The sequence below is a fragment of the Cicer arietinum genome, unplaced genomic scaffold (assembly GCF_000331145.2).
Source record: "Cicer arietinum cultivar CDC Frontier isolate Library 1 unplaced genomic scaffold, Cicar.CDCFrontier_v2.0 Ca_scaffold_6031_v2.0, whole genome shotgun sequence".
Taxonomy (NCBI): Eukaryota; Viridiplantae; Streptophyta; class Magnoliopsida; order Fabales; family Fabaceae; genus Cicer; species Cicer arietinum.
In genome coordinates, this window is record NW_027339678.1 from 20,115 (window position 1) to 20,537 (window position 423).

The following is a 423-nucleotide window of genomic DNA, read 5'->3' on the forward strand; positions in this document are numbered from 1 at the left end:
TGAAAACCGTTTAAGTTAAATGAGTATTAAGAATGGGGAATCTCTTAATGTCTTGTTTACTTAATGTTATCGTATGATTTTGAGGAAATGAGATTTGATGTGTTTGAGGGGTATGTTGTGATGATTGTGTTCTTCGTATTTGACGTGTTTATAATCAATGCTTATGAAATTTGATATGTGTATGGTTGGATTTTGTGGTGAAATGAATTGATGTGTTTTGGTGTGAATCGTGGATTGAATTTGATAATATGTTTGAGTTTGTTTTGTGTGGAATTTGAAAACCATTTAAGTTAAATGAGTATTAAGAATGGGGAATCTCTTAAATGTCTTGTTTACTTAATGTTTGCTTTAGGAAAATCGTTTAAATTAAATGAGAATTAAGAATAGGGAATCTCTTAATGTCTTGTCTATTTAATGTTTGTT